Here is an 11794-nt window from a genome sequence, read left to right as displayed (position 1 = left end):
ACAACAACAATAACAAAACAGCGGAGACTGCGACACACGGAAGGTGTTCTGACGATCTGTCCTACCCGCTCAGGATGTGCTACTGGTAGTTCAAGCTGTCCTGATAATACCATGTCTAATCTATAAGCTTCTTCCTCAGAATGAGCTACCACGCTAAAAAACGATGTAGAAACAGGGTAGCACATGTTGTAAACTCTAAACACCTATCAGAACGAACTACTATCTTAATAAAGGATGTAGCATAGTAGAGATTTTGCCACATTTCTTCTGGTTGTTTAGTTGTTTCTATCTCTTCATGTAAACCCAGATGATTCGATGATGGTTAGATCAGATCTCTGTGTGGATCACACAGGTGTCTGGTGAAAACAAAAACAAAGGAGAGCTGGATCCAAACATATCAGGCGGTTTTCAAGACAGGGTTTACATTTAGCCAGGAGTAGGCTTAATCTTAAATAGTTAATCATGGTTTAAAAAATGACTTTCTGAAACACAGATTAAGTACACATTACTAACTCTTGGACTATGGAGTCCTGAACTAAAATAAACTAATTTAAAACCAAGAAAGCTTAAAACTGTATGGAACTGAGAAGAAAATCCAAGGCAGCAGAAAAACAGCAATCAAAAAACAAACAAACAGAAAAAAAATGTTACTGAACAAGAGAATACTTTTTTTTTTTTTAAGCAAGCAAAGTAAACTGAACACATCAGTTGCTGAATAATAAAAGGAAGGAATCTCTACTACTATTTATATTATTATTTATATTATACATAAAGCAGCTGTTTTAGAGAGGGGGGAGAGAAAGAGTCAATGTCGGAATTATATTGGTACCCTAAAAGATATGATCAAAGAGGATTGTAAAAATAAATCTGTATTGTTTATTATTGGTTTTTCATTAAGAAAAAAAAAGTGAATACAACTAAATTAATAATAATTTAAAAAATCACAAATCTAACTTTTCAACAAAATCATATTATGATTTTTTTTTTCTCTAATACCCACTGACCACAAATATTCATAGTCCTAGAAATTATTATGAGTAAAATTTAAAGCTCTATATTCCATTCATATTTACATTTTTTAGAACACCACGGTGACTAGGAATACGGAATTATCCAGCCATAACTTCCTGTTTATAATAAGAAATAAAAAATACACAAAGGAGCACAAAGGAACACAAAGACCAAACTCCCTTTATTATCCATAACAATGGGGAAAAATAATATAGTTTTGTTGTGCAGACTGTTGAGCTTTACAAAATATGACGTTAAGAAAATAGCACAAAACAGTCAAAAAAAAAAAAAAAAAAAAAAAAAAAGAGCTAAAGCACTGAACATTTTTATTTCCACCACTAGAACAATAATCAAGGAGTTACAATCAACAGGAAATGTTACAAATCTGCCTACAGTATATTGTCTATTGTCTATATTGTCATAATGCAACATGGGGAGGATAGCTTAAGTAGCCAAAGACTCTTCAAGTATCACAACTGGAAAAAAAAAAAAAAAAGTAAAGTCTTGGTGTCAGAAAGCCTTATAATGGGCCGTGGTTGGAGCTTCTAGCAGAAAAGATCCAAAATGATCTACTGAGCACAAAACGAAGGTTCTGCCATTGCTTTCCCAGTTCCCTGACCTGAACCCTGTAGAAAACTGAAGAGAGGAGAGTATCAGCATGGAGCTGGCAATCTATAGGGTCGATCTGTATGAAGGAATGGTCTCTGATCTCTTGTCAAGTGTTCTCCAAAGTCATCAGGCATTATAGGAGACCCCTATAACTGTTAAATTAGCAAAATGAGGTTGCACAAAGTATTGAATAAAAGAGTGCCATTAATTGGGGCAAGTGTGTATTAGAGAGAAAAAAAAACGTTCATAATGAGATATCTATTCCCTTCCAGTTTACTTGGTTGAAAGATTTATTTATTTATCTTTTAATAAATGATCAAAATGATTAACAGAGCAGATTTATTTTCACTGGTTTCTTTGTTCATATCTATCAAGGATACCAATATAGTTCAGCAGCTCTTCAGATTAGCAGGTAACAAAACCGTATAACAGTCAGTGATTATCAACAACGTGTACGTGACAATCAGACATTCCAAAAAGACAGCAACATTCAAGACAAAGACATAAATAAAAAAAATATATATAAATATAAGAATATAATTACACTGAGGTAGTGCGGTGTGGGTAGTGCAAGATATAACAGTGCAGTATGGTATCTAATGTGGGGAGGATTATTGCATTTGTTAGGGTAGAGGTTATTGCACAAGTCCTGGAAGGAAGTGGAATTATGCCTTTAAACATTTAACTGACTGAGGAAATAAGCTATCATTCAGTGCGTTTGTTCTGGATTTAATTAGTCTGTATCTTCTCCCCAAAGGTAGAGGAGAGAACAGATGATGCCCACAGTGAGTGAGGTCTTTTTAGATGTTAGTGAGAATGGGCATTGACGTACCAATGACGCGCTCAGCTGCCTTCACTACCCGCTGCTGCTCCCTCCTGTTCTCTTTTGTACAGCTGGAGAACCATACCGTGCAGCAATAGGTTAGCAGACTCTCTATGGCTGAACGGTAGAAGTTGGTCAGCAGGTTTTGAGTGTGCTGGGCGTACTTCAACTTCTTGAGGAAGTAAAGTTCCTGTTGTGCCTTCCTCACCTGCTGGAAGACGTGCGTAGACCAGGTGAGGCCAGCAGAGATTTGCAGTCCAAGGAATTTAAAGCTCTCTACCCTCTCTTCTGCTTGTGGGTCTACAATAATTATCCCTTTCTCTGAAAACCTGACAATTTGAAACACAAAAATATATGCGAAAAATATACTGTCACACTCAACACCACATGTACTTTTTATAAATAGTCTATAAGTCTATAAATAATTATTTTTGTCACAAATTAAATTTGGTAGATCTTTGCCTATATTTCTGTGAATTAAATAAAGATTTGAATGACATTCTCAGTAGCCTATGTTTTAAACATTTTAGAGTTTAATTCAATTTTATTTACAGGATACAGCTGAGATGACGATGTGATTCAACAAGGCTGACGATATAGTTGAATGTACTACTGCAAACATTTAGTAATGGCTTATTTCTCACCATTCATTCATTTTTATTATTATTATTAAATAAATATAGTTTCAATATACAATAGTCATCTTTCTGAAAATTCTCGCCTGTGTTTCTTGTGCAGATATTCAGCTGTACTCAACACTTGCTGAATTCAGATGCAGTGTTTCTCTCCTCCAGTTGGTGGCGCCACGACTCTAAGCCTAAAACTGCAGTTTAAAATAATCAGCAGCACTTCATGAGCTTTTTCTTGATCTTACTCTAATTATCTCAACATTACCGATTTTTAACAAATATATCATTTCAAAACGCATTTCTTATTTACAGTAACTCCAAACGGTGAACATCTTCAAAACAAATTCAACCAAGAGAAAAGAAGAAACCTCACCGAGAAGGTAAATAATTGAACATTTTAACATTTGTATTTTAATATGGATTAAGTATTTGCTAGTTCGCTAGTTAAGCTAACGCTTTACACTTAATCGTGTCCAGCTGTCCCATTATTTTACTGCTGATCAGGTGATAATGCTGTTTTCATTTCAATGACATTTTATTGATTTGACAAATGGAATCGATTCAGTATGTTGTTGTTCGTGTGTTGATGACGCGCATTTAATTGATTTAGATCATAAATGTTTGTTTGTTTGTTTGTTTGTTTTTTTAGGGGCAGTATTTGTCTTATGTAATTGATTAATCAGTCGTTTTCTATAACAGGAATCGGCTTTTTCTAAGCTTGATCTGTCCAGCACAAATTCAGTGTCACTGAACCACAACAAAGGTGATTGAAAAGGATTGCTTCACAACCTGTGACATTAAAAACCTTGACATCTTCTTTTTAATCACGGACTCGGATGCATTTTTACTCGGACTTGACTCGGACTCAAGCCTTTCGGACTCGGAAAATATCCCGAGTCCGTCCGAGTCCAGAGACAGTCGACGGAAATGTCACTGACTCGATGCATTATCACAAAAGTCTTGTCCAGTAGCTACTTGAAAGCCGACGGGTTTATGTGCGCACTAGAGATGCGCGGATGAGCTCAAAAGTCACCCGAATCCGCATCTTAAATTATTCGCCCGCCACCCACCCGCACCTGTGTTTTTCTCTGATTTAGATAACCGCACCCGATGGTCGTTTACGATTATTCTAATTCTTAGTTTTGCATGATGATATGATGAATGGATGGTTCATTTTTAACAGCAGATTGATTCAGCTGATCTGCAATCGCTGCACACTTATATAAGCTTAATCATTCGTGCTTTTAAGCCAAAGCCACGCTAAAAAGAATAACGTTAACTGACATCTGGACGTGACTCTCCGCAATCTCTGATGAAATCAGTTGGGTGTTTGAACGTCTACTGGATCCTTGGACAAAAGATTACAGGGGTTCACCCAGTTTAAGAAATCTCAGATCATAAAAATCTAATTCTTTTCATTTTTAAGGTATTGTTTTCGTTATAATGTACTGATTCAAATTAGTAATCAATAATAATTGTTAATTTTACTACTCGGCATAATCTGGTGCTGGAGCGGGCGCATCAGGCGCAATCATCAAACATATTTCAAAGGAAGCCGGCGCCACATTCCCTACCGTCTTTACTATGTGTTTTGAGCGAATATTTGCATTTATTCACATACGATTGAATTAGAAATGGTGGCCTGTCATGATTTTGGCTAATGCAGGACACTGAATGATGCGCATCAGAGGGAATTTAGAAGTGGGTATACGCAAAGCCGACGGATTAAAAATGAGTATCCGCAGGTACTGCACTACACCACTGAATATTACCCTACTCAATAACATTAACACAGGCGTAACTCCCTTCAAACTTGATCTGGAATGTCTTTTTTTCTGTCACAACTTGTCGAACAGGTGAACACACACACACACACACACACACACACAAAATGAAATCGTTCGCCTGAAAAAAGTATTTAGAACAGGTTCATATTTTAGAAAATGTAGTTAATATTTGCCTCATTACTGATTCATCTCATCCACCCGCGACCCGCCCGCAAATAATCAGAATGCATTTTTTTTATTACCCGACCTGCGGATATAACCGCCATCCGCGCATCACTAGTGCGCGCACACTCAAAGAGCGATCACAGAACGCGCCTCTCAGTCAGTGTGCGAATACAGAGTTCTCTTTCGTTTTTAATAGGTTCTGTTACTGCTACACACATGCTCGTATTGGAGACTATTCATGTAAATGAAGTCGGTTTTGTCTTAAGTAAACCTGAACACTTAGGAGACATACTGATGCGTCAACATATTTGATCTGTGCGTCAGATCTTAAAGCGACAGCAGCGTAAACCTGCAGCAGCCGACCGCGTCAAACAATAATCAAACAACAAAAGAAAAAGAGAAAATCACTCACTGTTCTTAACTGAATCACTTATTAACTGTAATAAGAATTATCTTTAATGTATACAGTGAAGATTTTGCATGACTTTAAGTTTGCTAAGCAGAGCATGGACATATATGAGATGTTGTGAAATCAAAAATCAAAATGGCAAGATCCACTAGAGGTTTGCTTTTCTTACATGTCAACTGACATTGTGTTTTTCTAGTTGTAAAGGTTAAAAACAGGGGTGCCCAAACTCGGTCCTGGTCCTTGGTTTAGCTCCAACTTGCCTCAACACACCTGCCAGGGGGTTTCTCGTATGCCTAGTAAGAGCTTGATTAGCTGGTTCAGGTGTGTTTAATTGGGTCTGGAGCTAAAATCTGTAGGACACCTCCCTCTAGGACCAAGTTTGGGCACCCCTGGATTAAAGCAATGTTAAGATACTGACAAACAGTAGTGTTTCCTTGGACTCGGACGGACTCGACTCGGACTCGATTGGTAAAAGACTCGGACTCGACTTAGGTGGACTCGAACCCAACACTAGGGATTTAGCCCTGGTTCGTTCTGGTCCTGGTCCATGGTAAACAACATTTTTAACTGATGATTAAATAATTGGTCAAATGATTGAAGTAGCATTAAATAAAAAAATAAATAAATAACAACTTTATCTGAAATGAGTTAAAATACCTGCAGCAGCACTGTTATGATACATGTTTAATGTTTCTGATCAACATCCTGAAGGGTTTGCAGTTCAGAAGATCAACATGAATCAGAGAAAACCTGTGAGAGGCCATCAAAATCAGCTCTTCAACCCAAATGAGATTCATCCTAATATAAAACCCATAATTCAGCAAAATGTTGCAGGTGACCAAATTCACCGTCAGAAGTTGTCATGCTCTCACCTCATTCACTTTCTGAAAACAAGCAGAAAATCAAAACTAAAGTCTGAACTGATGTTGTCAGCTGACAAAGTCAAATACAGACCAGACACAACTGAGGCTTCATTTAGTCTGATGCAGCATCAAAAAACAGACAGCACAACAGCATCTGTGGAGAATAAAATCTTTTCTGAACCCATGTTTGCAGAGAAAGAAAGCAGTGTTGATGTTTCCTATCACTGGATGATTGCCACAAACAGTGAATTGTGGGACATTGGGGATATTTTCTCACAAACAAATTTCTCCTTACCAGAGCTGTTCCAAAATGAAATGACAGATTTTAATTCCCAAGATGACACTGAAGTTTCTGATCTCTCCGGCCGAAGCGTCTGTTCCTCAGCAGGAGAATTGTGGTGTCTGAAGGAAAGCCCCGTCACACTGAGTCACAGATTAGAGAAGATTCCAGTTGTGATCAGCCATGTTGTTCATCCAAACAAGTTCTTCCTCCAACACAAGAACACAAGACTTTATTTTATGATTTCATCTCTGAAACACTTTCTTTCCTACTGCCTTTGACAAGTTATGAGTGAGTTAATACACATTAACTGAATTTTAATTTTTAGGTGAACTATTCATTTATAATTTTAGCAGTAACTCTATGTAACACTTTTCTTGTCAGTGATAAAATGATTATGGAGATGTTGTTTGCGTGTCTCTTTGGGATGTGAAGAAACTGTGTGAAGAAACAGCATCCATACCTGTGCAAGCACTGCAGGTCTCACTGGTGAATGTGGGTGACTCTATCAATATTACTGTACGGTTTATTTATATATTTATTTTTAATGCATTACTGTATTTTAACCTGTGTGTTATAGGTGAGGCCAGTGAATGGAGAAACATGGTCTTTTGAAGCGATCAGCTGGTTCAGGAGTAAAGTGCAGAGCAAGACTCTTTATGCAAGACTTTACCCAGAAGTAGTAGTTTTGGTTGAACTCTTCATGGAAAAGGGAAAAATTGGTGCTATGAGGTAAAGACGACACCATTCTCACGTACATTTATTCACAAGCATTACAAAAATCACTTTTGTTTTTTTTTTGACTGTACATTTGCATGGATTCCGACTCACAGTCTCATCAGTTTATAATCAACAGTAATTTCTAATATCTATCCTTTGTGTTTGATTCTCTCAGGAGAGGAGACTCTCTGTCTGTGAGACTTGCTCAGAAGTGAGTGACAACTCTGTTAGATAATCACACAATGTACAGTAATTCTTTATAGTAACATGTATGATGTTATTTTCCAGGTGACGTCCCAGAAAAAAACAGACAGCAGTCCTTACAGTGGGAGAAGTATCTGATCTCCTGTTACAGTAAAACAAGAAATAATGTTCACAGGAATCAGCAAACTTAAATTAGAGCTGGGGAAATAAATGGATGCATCATGAATTCCAGAAAGAATCGCAATGCATTCGGAAAATCTCAGAATCGATCCATGAATCATGATGCATTGATTTGTCATCGCAGCCTTACAAGTTTTTGTCATTCATCATTACTGTACAACCTTATACATGCTTCACAATATCTACTACATGCACATTTCATAGTCTTGTGTATTTGGTGTTTTTGTTTCATTTGTGTACACTACATTGTTATGCATAGTTTGTATTACAAAAATATGTAGTGTTCTGTGCTGTAGAATTTGTTCTTATTGGTTTAGATAATTCATAACAACTAGGAATTATATATAAAAAAAGAATATCTTATTTCTAAGTATTTTAGAGTTCACTTTGTGTGTTCTGTTGTTCCTTTGGAAAAATACTGAAATATGTTCTGTTATTTGTTAACTCTGGCTGGTCAAACTTTGACTATATACTTTAATTTTACTTTAGAGCTCATTAACACATTAACACTTGAAAAAACATTTTTTTTTTTTTTTTTTTTTTTGCATGCGCATGTAAATATGCTTAAGAAACTGTTCATGAAAGTGTTGAAAGGCCAGTTAATGGCTACTCTGTGCACTGACTCATAAGAAAACTTGAACGTTTATGGTACATGTTGTCTTAAATATGCAAATGAAAATGTATGTTTTCAAAACTGATTAAAAAAAAATGCACCATACGTTCAACACCTCAAGCCACAATGCACATTGTATATTACATACTACTCCATATGCATTATGTGCATAAATAGAAGTGGTGTGCATTTTATGAGTCATACATAACATCATTAGACTCCACAGCTGTTCCCATCCATCTGCTGCACATATTGTAAGTGTTGTGTAGCCCAAGTTGCATGCTTTTAGCTTGTCGCATGTGTAGGAAATTTATTAAAAAAAAAAAAAAAAAAAAAAAAAAAAAGAATTACAAGCATACAGTATATGATGTATTTAAAAGCCAAGGTAAATTATAATAGATAACTGTATTATTCCACTATGCAAAGTAAATTAGCATTAACATTGTTTCCTCCTCTGTAACAGTGTAAGGCTGCACTGTTCAATATGAAAGTGGCCTTCTGAATGGTCTCTGTAGTTCCTGTGTTTTCAGTTCTAGTTGTCTGGTCTTTGTCAATGTTATCCTGTATGTTGAATTAAAGACTTTCTAAACTTGCATCTTCATCTTCATGTGTTTGTTTACAGCATAGTAGGGTAACATATAAAAAGCATACCCTATTAAAATTACCAGGTTTAACGAGATCGGAAAAAAAATTGTTGTGAGGGTTCTGTTATTATTATTATTATTTTTTTTTTTTTAACAAAAAATTGTGATTTAAAAAATAAAATCCAAAAACCTGGTTGCACAAGTGTGCACACTGTTTTATAATGGGGCATATGGCTCTTTTGTTTTTGTTTAAAATTAATCAATCACATTCTGTTCTGTGTGATTTAGTCTTAGTAAAAGAACAACTAATTGATTTATAAATGTAATCCATATGGAACATTTAACAAAAGTAATTTATTGTGGTTTAGATAATTCATAATAACTAGGAATGTCTTATTTCTAAGTAGTTTGAGTTCACTTTGTGTGTTCTGTTGTATAAATACTGAAAATGTTCTGTTATTTGTTTGTTACCTCTGGCTGGTCAAACTTTCAGACAGTATACTGCAATTTTACTTTGGAACTCATTAACACTTTTTTGTGTTTCGTGTTTGATATGAACATGTAAATATGCACTCAAAGTTCTGCTTAAGAAACTGTTCATGAAGTGCTGAAAGGCCTGTTAATGGCTACTCTGTGCATTGACTCTTAAGAAAACTTGCACATTTGATTTATGACACATGTTGTCTTAAATATGCAAATAAAAGTGTATGCCTTTAAAATTATGGTATATAATATAACGTTGCACCATTTGTTCAACACCCTAAGCCACAATACACATTGTATGTCATGTACTACTCCATATGCATTGTGCATGTGCATGAATAGAGGTGGTTTGCATTTTTTTGAGTCATATATAATGTCATAATATGAGATGTCCTATAATTCCATGGTACTCATGAAAAAGACAGTGACTAATGTACTGAGCATTGTTGGAAAAGTTATTTTAAAATATTACTACAGATCCTTTTTAAGTTACAGATCTAAGTAAGAAGTCATACCCCCAGGGGAGCTCAAGATGGGGGAAGGATAAGCACCCCATTCAGACAGATACAAGGTTAATGGACAGTAGCAACAGATAAGCAATGATGAGTGTGGAGTGTTTGTGTGCTAAGATCTGCAAGAATAAGAGAGACCTGAAGATCCATCAGTTGAGGATGAAGTTCAAGGAGGGACTGCAGGCACCACAAAGCACAGGTCAAGTACCTGGCAAGACAGAGAAGGAGCTGAGCTCAGAAGCAACCCACAGAGCCCAGAGGCTTCACATGGTGCACTTAGTCTCTCTGACCAGGCAGTCTGAGAGAAGAAAGGATCAAGTGTTCTCAAGCTTCTAAAACAACAGAGAGGCAGAAGTTTGACGAGGATGCTGATTGATGATTGAGGCAACAGGTAATGGAGATGTGGAGAAGCAGTTGCGTGCTATGACAACCATCTTGGTGAATATTGTAGCTGAGAGGTTTGGTGTGAAAGAGGTTAAGAGTGCAGAGAAACATTACTCCAAAAATGCCCTGAAGAAACAGTACAAGAAGGCAGGAGCGTGCACCTTTGGCAAAGCTTCGGATCATGCTCAGGAAGAGGCTTCTAACCCTACAGAGAGCTGAGCAAAATAGCGAAAACAGAGGGCCAGGGAGCGGCTATTTTTTATTAATAACCCATTTTGGTTTATAAAGCAACACCTGGGGCAAAAACTTAGCCTCCTCTGTTCAAAAGAGGCAGTTGATTGACATCTGCAGAACACTTTTAGTGACCCAACCAGAGACCAAGACCTTGGGCAGTGTGAGGCTGTGATTAGGCCACCAGAGCCTGTTGGTGAATCTGGCTAAAGGGGGCCACTCTTGAAAGAAGTTCAGGATGTGGTGAGAAAGGGAAGGGCCGGATCAGTTCCAGGACCAAGCGGGACATCATACAAGGTGTACACACTGCCCTAAACTGGCTCTAGAAGATCATTAAGGTCATCTGGAGGAAAGGTAAAACAGCACAACAGTGGCGGGTTGCAGAAGGTTAGTGGATTTCTAAAGAGGAGGACTCAAACAACATAAGCCAGTTTAGAATCATCTCATTGTTGAGTGTGGAAGGAAAGATTTTCTTTGGCATCTTAAGCTTGGCTGGCTGATTTCTTCCTCAAGAATGGATATATTGACACCTCAGTGAATAAAAGTGACATTCCAGGGGTTACAGGCAGCTTGGAGCACACAGGCGTGGTCACACAGTTACTCAGAGAAGCCAAGGAGAATAAAGGGGATCTGGTGGTACTGTGGTTAGACCTGGCCAATGCCTATGGCTCAATCCCACACAAGCTAGTGTTGGAAACACTGGAAAGGCACCATGTTCCAGCCTCAGTAAAATACCTCATCATGGACTACTACAGTGACTTTAACCTGAGAGTCTCTTCAGAGTGCCAACATCTGTTTGGCACAGATTGGAAGTGGGAATCATTACAGGCTGTACCATCTCAGTTATCCTCTTTGTGCTGGCGATGAACTTGCTGGTGAAGTCTGCAGAACCAGAATGCCGAGGCCCCAAATCAAAGTCTGGGATCTGCCAATCACTGATTTGCACCTATATGAATGACTACTAAGTCGGTGCCTGGACATAGATGGCTCCTGAAAGGAAAAGAGAGATTGATGGGATAGGCCAGGGGTGTCAAACTAATTTCCTGGAGGCCCGCAGCCCTGCAGTTTTGTTCAAACCTTGCTTCAACACACATACTATAAAGTTTTCAATTAAGCCTGAAGGACTTGATTAGTTGGATCAGGTGTGTTTAATTAGGGTTGCTTCTAAACTCTGCAGAGCTGCGGCCCTCCAGGACTGGAGTTTGACACCCCTGGGATAGGCCAAAATGGCATTCAAGCCAACAAAAATCACGATCCTTGGTGCTGAGAAAAGGTAGGCAAGTAAATACATTATGTTCTCTATCTCG

General features: G+C 37.5%; 2 long non-coding RNA genes and 1 pseudogene across 2 annotated transcripts; all 3 read left to right on the top strand.

Moving 5' to 3' along the window:
- The first annotated feature begins 7 nt into the window (after positions 1-7).
- LOC127176430 (uncharacterized) lies at positions 8-3435 on the top strand. Its single transcript, XR_007829098.1, has 4 exons — positions 8-85; positions 2515-2676; positions 2998-3068; positions 3182-3435. It is a non-coding gene; the product is annotated as an uncharacterized LOC127176430 (long non-coding RNA).
- Positions 3436-5551: 2116 nt separating this feature from the next.
- Positions 5552-8209, top strand: LOC127176428 (uncharacterized). The gene is made up of 5 exons (XR_007829096.1): positions 5552-6867; positions 6961-7071; positions 7157-7308; positions 7472-7507; positions 7585-8209. It is a non-coding gene; the product is annotated as an uncharacterized LOC127176428 (long non-coding RNA).
- Positions 8210-10295: 2086 nt separating this feature from the next.
- LOC127176049 (uncharacterized) lies at positions 10296-11452 on the top strand (annotated as a pseudogene).
- Positions 11453-11794: the final 342 nt, after the last annotated feature.

The sequence above is a fragment of the Labeo rohita genome, chromosome 14, assembly GCF_022985175.1.
Source record: "Labeo rohita strain BAU-BD-2019 chromosome 14, IGBB_LRoh.1.0, whole genome shotgun sequence".
NCBI classification, from domain to species: domain Eukaryota; kingdom Metazoa; phylum Chordata; class Actinopteri; order Cypriniformes; family Cyprinidae; genus Labeo; species Labeo rohita.
This window is presented reverse-complemented; position numbering and strand designations above follow the sequence as displayed.